The following is a 10,296-nucleotide window of genomic DNA, read 5'->3' as shown; positions in this document are numbered from 1 at the left end:
CTGTGTGAGCAAGCTAGTGTTTGGCACAGTGACCCCGTCACTTGATGGATTGACAGACCTGTCAGCCAATAAGACATGGGTATTTCCAAGTATTTTCCACTTTAACCCTCTCTGGTTGGTCTTGCCTCCATTCCGTTGACTGAAGATGCAAAATTACAAGACTGTTTTCTGTCTTCTTTAATGACAAAAATGACAAAAAAGTGGAGAATTATTTGGGCTACAGCTCCAGATGTCCAGGTTAGGTGACATTCATGTTCCCTCCTGCATGCGCATTTTTTAATGGCTCCAATGGCCAGAGATTTGGAAAAAAACAAAGGGGAAAGATGGCACCATCTTCAGGAAAGACAAATAAAATGAAAATTATTCTGTTGAGAACAACAGAGTTATATTTGCTCTGTTTTTACTGAAGTTGTCTTGCAAGCTTAAAGAAAAACCTGCCCCTATTCTAATTATGGCAAACTCAAATGTGATGGTGGTCTGATGATGATCTGTTGTATTGAAATGTATGTTTCAGGATGCATGAAGTTTGACATGTCCTGTCTTCCTCTAAACTATAACTAAACTATAGGTTGTAACACTGGTTTGACAGCAATACACTGAGTGGCCTTTTGATGTGGATTGTGCAAGTGATTTCCACTCTTTGCTCGATTCCTTTCTCCAAAGGAGAGCATTAGAGGAGCGTAATGACAGAGTTAATGTTGTAAACTCTCAGTACTACCACTATTACTGCTACAACTTATACTGTAACTACTATATGTGACTGTAGCTATTTATAGCGTAGCTACGATACTTTACTGCTATTAGCATAAAATTACCTCACATGAAACTGTGGAGTGGGCCCATTCTCACATCTTAAATTAAAAGATTAAAATTTTTTGTCCAGGAAAATTTTGGTTTCACGTCCTTGGAAAAAGATGTTTGTATGACGACCATAATTATAAATCAGACATTAGCAGTTCTGATAAAATGAAAAGACTCACAAAAGGATTTAAAAAGTTAATCTCATCTACAGTACAGTATGTTGCTGCGGCATCTAATGTAAACAAGATAAAAAGTCCCACTTTTCATTGGACAACTCTAGAAGCTGCCTATTATGGAAATGAGACAGGGGTTGATAAAAGCAGGATTATGCCCAGTGGTTCAGTCATGAAGAACACCCATCAACACTGATGCATCAACTACTTTCACTGTTTAAAAGGTGATGTCATTTTGATGTTTCACTAATACAGGGCAAAATATATTAATAAATACTGATATAAATTTTCTGTTTTTAATATTGTACATTTTAATGGAAAACTGATTTGCAGGAACCCAGAAACATGGCACCAGAAGTCACTGTCGAGCACACTTATGTTGGCTTCCATCCCTGTTATGAAATACATAATGTTTCTTATAGGAGGACAAGTACCCCTTCCACAGTTTGTGTTTTATTGTATGTTTTCCTCGGCTCATTGTCTGCTGTCACAATATGTGGAAACCTTCTTGTAATAATCTCCATCATTTACTTCAAACAGCTCCACACTCCTACAAACTCTCTCATCCTTTCCTTGGCAGTAGCTGACCTGCTTGTTGGGGTTGTTGTTTTTCCTTTCAGCTTGGAATTCTCTCTAAGTTCATGTGTGTTCTCTGAAAATGTGTTTTGCAAAGTACGAGAGAGCTTTGATGTAGCACTGAGCACAGCTTCCATTTTGAATTTGTGCTGCATTTCTATTGACAGATATTATGCAGTGTGTCACCCTCTGACATATAGAACAAAGATAAATGTTCATGTTGTTGTGATCATGATCATGGTGAGCTGGAGTGTTTCTCTTTTACTTACAATTGGCTTCGCAATGGCAGGATTACACCAAGATAAATGTCAAGAAGAGTGTTCTATTGATGTTCAACTTGCAATCATTTTGGGACTTCTTTGTTCATTTTACCTCCCAGTGATTTTAATGCTCTGTATCTACCTGAAGATTTTCCTTGTTGCACAGAAACAGGTACGCAGCATCCAGGGAACAAAGTCTGGAGCCACTGCCAGTAAGATGGAGAGAAAAGCCACTAAAACTCTGGCAACTGTTATGGGAGTGTTTCTGATGTGCTGGACTCCTTTCTTTCTCTGTATTTCCTTTCAGCTTTTGAATCATGTGTCAGTTTCTGTTGCTGTGATTGAAAGTCTTAACTGGCTTGCACTGTTAAATTCCATGCTCAACCCATTTATTTATGCTTTCTTTTACAGCTGGTTCAGATCAGCTTTCAAAATGATCATATCAAGAAAAATATTTCAAGGTGATTTTTCCAACTCATAACTGCTTTGATCTATTCTTTGGAGTGCAGAAAAAGCTAACAGACGACTCAAGAGTGACAACATTTGGCACATTAAAGCATGTCATTAGACTCTGTAACCTGTACCTTTGTGCCATGACTTGAATGTTTTTTATCAGTTTTATGATTCCATAAAAACTACAAATTAAAGTTGTAGGTTATAGACTGAGGTTCAACATAAAGGACTGTTCATGCAATCATGTAAATGGCTGAAACATACTTTGTACAAAAGCACATGCATATTCTAATTGTGCTTGTTCCAACTTTTCCTGGTGCTTTATGATGCCCACATTTATTAAAATAGTCAATATAATACTGATTGCTGTATCTCTAAGTTAATTGGAAATGTTTTATCTAGCGCACTTTTAAATGCACCATTAAATACATACAGTGCATTCAGAAATTATTCACTTTTTTCAGTTTTGTTATATTGCAGCCAAATGCTTGTTTAATTTTCTTTCACATTAATCTACACTCAATATGCCATAATAACAAAGATTAATGTGGAAAAAATAACTTAAACGATTGTTGCGTTAGGCTGCAACATAACAAAAGTGAAGGGGGTCTGAATACTTTCTGAATGCATTGTATTTGTATTAAAATAAATGTACTGAATGACATTAGTGTGTGAGTTTTCAAAAACATCGTTGAACACTTGCAGGATGAGCACATTTCCACCAGCAGGAATGATCCTAATACTGACCTCAAACTGCCTGCTCCTGCTGAGAGCTGGATTGTAAATGCACATAACTGCCTCCATTCTGAACATTTCTGTGTCATTCATAGTTATTATTGTTCTATTTAGAGATGTTGATCTGCACTATGACTTGAATGCCTTCATTATATGGTTCTGTAATTGGAACAAGGATTGAAAAAAGGTCTGAGACAAACAAGAAGAAGAAAATGATTTATCACCACAAACACTACTTTAGTGCTGACACAAAAGCTAAACGTTAGGCCATCACATTCAGTGTTATCATTTCTGCACTGATGTGTCAACAAGCTTTTGGAGGCCAAGTTCTTTGACATTTAAACAGAGGTCTTATTCATGTACAGTTAGTGTTCTTTAATGGCCTTCTACAAACATGACACAGTTACCTGCTCAAATCAACTCCTCCCTCTGTAAACCGCATCATTATTCATGTAGGGACAAACAACACTGCACACCGGCAATCTGAGGTGCTAAAAGCTGGATTCAGCAGACTTTTTGAGTTTTTGAAAACTTGTGATAAAACAGTTTACGTCAGTGGCCCTCTTCCCACACTCAATCTTGGCTCACAACGTTTTAGCAGACTCCTGTCCCTTAACTCCTGGCTCCAGGTTGACAATTTTAATTTATTCTGGAACTTTCCCCTCTTTTTACCAGGGTGATGGTATTCATCCAAACAGGCTGGGACGCCGCGTACTGTCTGGCAACCTCCAACATGCAGTATTGAACGCATGACTGATAACAACTGAATTAGCCCCCCCCCCCCCCCCCCCCCCGACAGGGGAAAGCCCCTTTCCCAATCTCTAGCCATCTCCGCTCATCATCACCTGACACCGCTCCCATTGATGCATCTGCCGCCCTCACCACAGCCTTTACACCATGTAATTCCCCACTCGTTATTCCTGTCTTCATCTCGTATAGTCGTCGCCCTGCTCCAAGTCCCCAACAAGGGGCACATACATGTCTCCTGCGTTCATTGCTTCCTTCCTCCTCCCTCGACTATTAAGATGGCACTGATCAATGCCAGATCTCTTTACAATCAGACTTTTATTTTGAAAAACTTTTTTTCTGCTCACACTATAGATTTTTTACTGCTAACCGAAACCTGGCAAAAGCCAGGTGATGTCAGTGCCTTTTCTGAGCTCCTCCCTCCTAGCTGCTCTTTTTTCAGCTGTCCACGAGCCAAAGGCCGAGGTGGTGGTGTAGCCTCTGTGTTCAAGAATAAATTAAAATGCAGATTAATCACAACAAATACTTACTCTAGTTTTGAGCTGCAGGTCTTTGTGTTAGATCGAAATTGTTCCATCCTGTGTGCTATTATCTACCGTCCTCCTAAGGCAAACCAGAATTTTTGAGAGCGTTTTTACCAAAATTTGACAAGATTCTAATTCCCGCCATAGTGCTGAGTCAGCTCTTCTTAAAATCCATAACGATATCCTCCTTTCAGCTGACAATAAAAACCCCATGATACTAGTCCTCCTAGACCTTACAGCAGCATTTGATACAGCTGATCACTCCATTCTCATCTCCCGTCTGTCCAACCATGTGGGCATTCAGGGTCCAGTATTGGAATGGCTCTCGTCATACCTCAGAAACAGGTCTTTTTCTGTTATGATTGGAGACCTCTCATCCTCCTGTGCCCCCCTCTCTTGTGGCATCCCTCAGGGTTCCATTCTCGGCCCTCTTCTTTTTACCCTTTATCTACTGCCTCTTGGAAAGATCATCACTCATAATCCTCACTTTCACTGTTATGCTGATGACATTCAGGTTCAATGCTCCACCAATGGTTGACTCAAAATTTTCTTCACTTGAACCAGTCTAAAATGGAATGTATTGTCTTTGGTACCTCTGATGTATGTGAAAATGTTTAGTAACTGCGATTCTTCTTCCTTTGCCTCTCTTCTTAAACCTGCTGTAAGGAACTTGGGAGTTATTTTGGATCCTGGTCTATGTTTTGACCAGCAGATTGACTCTGTAGTGAAGCTGAGTTTCTTCCAACTACGTCTTTTAACTAAAGTTAAGCCCTTCCTCAGCAGGAACGATCTTGAAATGGCTATCCATGCTTTTATCAGTTCTAGGTTAGATTCCTGTAATTCCTTGTACTTCGGCATCTCTCTCATCTTCAATTGGTACAAAATGCTGCAGCACGCCTTCTAACCAACACCCCCCGTTACAGTCACACCACTCCCGTTCTTGTTGCACGACATTGGCTCCCAGTTAAATTTAGGATCATTTTTAAATTGATAATGTTTGTTTTTAAAGCTATCCACGGTCTTGCTCCAGAGTATCCGTCTGATTGTAAAAAACTTAGACGACACTGTAGAGCCCCCCGGTCCTCAGAACAGCCCCTGTTGTGAGTTCCTTTTTATAATTTTAAACAGTGGGGGGATCGTGTTTTCTCAATAGCGGCCCCGAAATTGTGGAACTCTCTACCCCCTGAATTGCATTCTATTCATGACTTGGCACTTTTTAAATCACATCTTAAAACTCATTTATTTAGACTGGCTTTTAATATTGTGTAACTTTTCCCCTTTGATATGCATTTCACTGTTGCATTACTGTTTTTTATTTGTTTTGTTTTTTTGCTTTGTATCTTTTATGTAAAGCACTTTGATCATCTGTCTGATGTTGTAAGGTGCTATATAAATAAATATTATTATTATTATTATTATTATGATTGATCAAAGAACGAGGAAGACTACGTCGCCCGGACTGGCGTTACCAGGGCCCCACCCTGGAGCCAGGCCTGGGGTCGGGGCTTGTAGGCGAGCGCCTGGTGGCCGGGCCTTTGCCCACGGGGCCCAGCCGGGCACAGCCCGAAGGAGCGACGTGGGCCCACCCTCCAGTAGGCCCATCACCCGCAGGGCGGATCAGAAGGGGCCGATGCGGTGGGATTTGGGTGGCAGTCGTGGGCGGGACTCAGAATCTGGCAATGGGGGCATGGAATGTCACCTCGCTGGGGGGGAAGGAGCCCGAGCTAGTGCGGGAGGTTGAGCGGTAGAGATATTTGGGCTCACCTCCACGCACAGTCTGGGTTCTGGAACCCAACTCCTTGAGAGAGGCTGGACTCACTTCTACTCTGGAGTTGCCCACGGTGAGAGGCGGCGGGCTGGTGTGGGCTTGCTTATAGCTCCCCACCTTAGCCACCATGTGTTGGAGTTTTCCCCGGTGAACGAGAGGGTCGCTGCCCTATGCCTTCGGGTTGGGGACAGGTGCCTCACTGTTGTTTCGGCCTACGGGCCGAACAGCAGTGGAGAGTACCCACCCTTCTTGGAGTCCGTGGGAGGGGCGCTGGAAAGTGGTCCGACTGGGGACTCCATTTTTCTACTGGGGGACTTCAACGCTCACGTGGGCAGCGACAGTGTTACCTGGAGAGGCGTGATTGGGAGGAACGGCCTCCCCAATCTGAACCCGAGCGGTGTTCTGTTATTGGACTTCTGTGCTAGTCACAGTTTGTCCATAACGAACACCATGTTCAAGCATAAGGGTGTTCATCAGTGCACGTGGGACCAGGACACCCTAGGCCAGAGGTCAATGATCGACTTCGTAGTCATGTCATCTGACCTTCGGCTGTATGTCTTGGACACTCGGGTGAAGAGAGGGGCTGAGCTGTCAACTGATCACCACCTGGTGGTGAGTTGGATCCGCTGGCGGAGGAGGAAGCTGGACAGACTTGGCAGGCCCAAACGGGTAGTGAGGGTCTGTTGGGAAAGTCCGGCGGAACCCTCTGTCAGAGGGGTTTTCAACTCGCACCTCCAGGAGAGCTTTGACCAGATCCCGAGGGAGGTTGGAGACATTCAGTCCGAATGGACCATGTTCTCCACCTCCATTGTTGATGCAGCTGTTCGGAGCTGTGGCCATAAGGTCTCTGGTGCCTGTCGTGGCGGCAATCCCCGAACCCAGTGGTGGACACCGGAAGTGAGGGATACCGTCAAGCTGAAGAAGGAGTCCTATCAAGCCTGGTTGGTTCGTGGGACTCCTGAGGCAGCTGACAGGTACCGGCAGGCCAAGCGTGCTGCAGCCCGGGCAGTTGTGGAAGCAAAAACTGGGGTATGGGAAAAGTTCGGGGAGGCCATGGAGGAGGATTATCGGTCGGCCTCAAGGATATTCTGGCAAACCATCCGGTGCCTCAGAAGGGGGAAGCAGTACCCTGCCAACACTGTTTACAGTGGGGGTGGGGAGCTGTTGACTTCGACTGGGGATATTGTCAGGCGGTGGAAAGAATACTTTGAGGATCTCCTCAATCCCATTGCCACGCCTTCCGTAGAGGGAGCAGGGGCTGGGGACCCAGAGGCTGGCTCATCCATTACTCAGGCTGAGGTCACCGAGGTAGTTCGGAAGCTCCTCGGTGGCAAGGCACCGGGGGTGGATGAGATCCGCCCTGAGTACCTCAAGTCTCTGGATGTTGTGGGGCTGTCTTGGCTGACACGCCTCTGCAACATCGCGTGGCAGTTGGGGACAGTGCCCCTGGACTGGCAGACCGGGGTGGTGGTCCCTCTATTTAAGAAGGGGGACCGGAGGGTGTGCTCCAACTATAGGGGGATCACACTCCTCAGCAACCCCTGTAAAGTCTATTCCAGGGTACTGGAGAGGAGAATTCGGCCGATAGTCAAACCTCGGATTCAGGAGGAACAATGCGGTTTTCGTCCTGGTTGTGGAACACTGGACCAGCTCTATACCCTCCGCAGGGTGCTCGAGGGTTCATGGGAGTTTGGCCAACCAGTCCACATGTGTTTTGTGGATTTGGAGAAGGCATTTGACCGTGTCCCTCATGGCATTCTGTGGGAGGTGCTTCGGGAGTATGGAGTCCGGGGCCCTCTACTACGGGCCATCCTGTCTCTGTATGACCGGAGCAGGAGCTTGGTTCGCATTGCCGGCAGTAAGTCAGACCTGTTCCCAGTGCATGTTGGACTCCGGCAGGGCTGCCCTTTGTCACCGGTTCTGTTCATTATTTTTATGGACAGAATTTCTAGGCGCAGCCAAGGGCCGGAGGGAGTCTGGTTTGGGGACCACAGGATTTCATCTCTGCATTTTGTGGATGATGTTGTCCTGTTGGCTTCTTCGAACCAGGACCTCCAGCATGTGTTTGGGCGGTTTGCAGCCGAGTGCGAAGCGGCTGGGATGAGAGTCAGCACCTCCAAGTCCGAGGCCATGGTTCTTGACCGGAAAAGGGTGGCTTGCCCCCTCCGGGTTGGAGGAGAGATCCTGCCTCAAGTGGAGGAGTTTGAGTATCTTGGGGTCTTGTTCACGAGTGAGGGAAGGATGGAACGTGAGATTGACAGGCGGATTGGTGCAGCAGCTGCAGTAATGCGGTCGTTGTACCGGTCCGTTGTGGTGAAGAAGGAGCTAAGCCGAAAGGCGAAGCTCTCGATTTACCGGTCAATCTACGTTCCTACCCTCACCTATGGTCATGAACTTTGGGTCATGACCGAAAGAACAAGATCTCGGATACAAGCGGCTGAAATGAGTTTCCGCCGCAGGGTGGCGGGGCGCTCCCTTAGAGATAGGGTGAGGAGCTCTGTCATTCGGGAGGAGCTCAGATTAGAGCTGCTGCTCCTCCATGTCGAGAGGAGCCAGCTGAGGTGGCTCGGGCATCTTTACCGGATGCCTCCTGGACGCCTTCCTGGGAGGGTGTTCCGGGCATGTCCCACCAGGAAGAGGCCCTGGGGAAGACCCAGGACACGCTGGAGGGACTATGTCACTCGGCTGGCCTGGGAACGCCTCAGGGTCCTCCCGGAAGAGCTGGAGGAAGTGTCTGGGGAGAGGGAAGTCTGGGCATCCCTGCTTAGACTGCTCCCCCTGCGACCTGGCCCTGGATAAGCAGAAGAAGATGGATGGATGGATGGATGGATGGATGCATGCACACTGTGTGTCATGGCAAGCCCAGACCTTCCTTTCTTCCCACCACGGTGGCAGCACTACAGAAGAACACTGTTTTCAATGAAAATAATGTCAAAATAACTCTCAAAGTTATTTTACAGTTTAATGTTGGTTTATGTCAGTGGCTAAATTTGTAATCATTGTGCTTATGAGGGAAGCTAGACCCCACATGATTTTATTTAAAATGTCATAATATATTGGACAGAATGAAAAGAATTCTAATGCTGTGTGGCGCTGCAAATCAAATCACAATGGCCCACAGAATGATGAAACACTTATTTTTCAGTTCAACAATAGTTTGTTAGCTGAATTATGTGACCTGAATTATTTAACCACATTTGCTGTTGCCACCAGTAAGTGCAAGTGTTGCCAAATCAAGCAGGACTGAAATGTTTGAGACTGACACCTTCAGGGAAAAAGATTCATGACAGAGGCCATTAAAACAAATTATGGTAGAATACAACTTGACCCCAAACTGTTGGGTCCAATCACCAATCCCACTTCACTGACTTATCACAGGTCAGATTCAGGGAATGAAAAGCAAAATCAAGTGTGCAAAGGAGGGTACTGCTGTGAAGGAGCTCTGTTTGTGAGATACTGCCCTTTTTATGTAACATCAGCAGAGCTGTGACAAAAACACATGTGCTTACATAGACCATCAAAATGTCGAGCTGCTGGTGGACAGATTGGATCAGAAAGGCGTTCTTCACACAAACAGCATTTCAGGGTTGCTAGCATGCTATTGCATGTGATACTACCAGCAAATACTGCATGTATCACACCTTGTGAAGTGACGTTCCATCAAGATTGATTTGAAGGGCCTCTGGAGGGCACTGATCAAACATGGCAGCTGTGGTCCAGGGTAGACACATGGGAAGAAGGAAAAATGTTTGCTAACTAACAAAAGTCATAGAAAGTGACTGACATGAACCTGTGAGAGTGGGGCCATATTCAAAACTTCAATAGAATAGGGTTAGGGTTAATAATTATTTATGCCAGAAAAGTTTTCAACTTGTGTCCTTGGAAAAATATCTTCATATGTCCATCATAATGATAAATCAGATGTCAGCAATTCTGATGATGAAAAGGACTCACAAAAGGACTGGAAAAATTAATCTCATCTACAGTCCAGTGTGTTGCTGTGGCATCGATTGTCAACAGGATGAAGAGTCCAACATCTGATTGGACTGCTGATAATGTATGTGTTATGGAAATGAGACAGGGGTTGATAAAAATCAAGATTGTGTCCAGTGGCACAGTCATGAAGAACACCACCAACACTGATGTGTGAACTACCTTCAGCATTGAAAAGGTATGACAAAAACTGACAATCTGTATTTTTTTCTGTTTTAAATATTGTTCATTTTTAATGGAAAACTGATTTGCAGGAACCCAGAAAC

General features: G+C 45.1%; 1 pseudogene; it reads left to right on the top strand.

Moving 5' to 3' along the window:
- The first annotated feature begins 1,319 nt into the window (after positions 1–1,319).
- Positions 1,320–2,300, top strand: LOC121622369 (annotated as a pseudogene).
- The last annotated feature ends 7,996 nt before the right edge of the window (positions 2,301–10,296 follow it).

The sequence above is a fragment of the Chelmon rostratus genome, chromosome 18 (genome assembly GCF_017976325.1).
Source record: "Chelmon rostratus isolate fCheRos1 chromosome 18, fCheRos1.pri, whole genome shotgun sequence".
Lineage (NCBI taxonomy): Eukaryota > Metazoa > Chordata > Actinopteri > Chaetodontiformes > Chaetodontidae > Chelmon > Chelmon rostratus.
This window is presented reverse-complemented; position numbering and strand designations above follow the sequence as displayed.